This window comes from Trichechus manatus, unplaced genomic scaffold (assembly GCF_000243295.1).
Source record: "Trichechus manatus latirostris isolate Lorelei unplaced genomic scaffold, TriManLat1.0 scaffold00243, whole genome shotgun sequence".
NCBI lineage: Eukaryota > Metazoa > Chordata > Mammalia > Sirenia > Trichechidae > Trichechus > Trichechus manatus.
Window position 1 is genome coordinate 2693373 of NW_004444179.1, and position 791 is coordinate 2694163.

Genomic DNA, 791 nt, shown 5'->3' on the forward strand with positions numbered 1-791 from the left:
TATGCCAAAAGGACCAAGGGAACAGTTTGAAGGGATTCCCACTAGCCAAATCTTGAATATTTTTCACATAAAATAAATAATAATAATGGATTATAACCAGGTGAATAAAATAAAATTTATAAGCCCTCCCTGATATAAATGAATGAATAAATGGATAAATAAGAAAGAATGTAAAGCTCTTCCTTATAGGTGAATGCCAACTAACAAATCTAGGAAGGATGATGATATTAGAAAATCATCAATGGTTTCTAATGCTATAGGCTGAAAGTTTGATGAGGAGCAAGATATTTACATAGTCTCAATACTGCAACCCTCAATACTGATTAATTACAAGGGGAAAAAATACTAACTTTAAAATGAAGAAAACTAGCAGACCCCCCATTAACTCACTGTAATTCTGATAATGCATTTCTACGATATTCCTGCCGTCTTAGTCATCTAGTGCTGCTATAACAGAAATACCAGAAGTGGGTAGCTTTAACGAAGAGAAATTTATTCTCTCACAATCTAGTAGGCTAGAAATCCAAATTCAGGGCATCAGCTCGAGGGGAAGACTTTCTCTAGCTGTCGGCTGTAGGGAAAGGTCCTTGTCATCAATCTTCTCCTGGTCTAGGAGCTTCTCAGGCACAGGGACCCCAGGTCCAAAGGATGAGCACTGCTCCCAGTGCTGCTTTCTTAGTAGTATGAGGTCCCTATGTCTCTCTGCTGGCTTTTCTGTTTTATATCTCAAAAGAGATTGATTTAAGACACAACTTAATCTTGTAGATTGAGTCCTGCCTCAATATAACTGC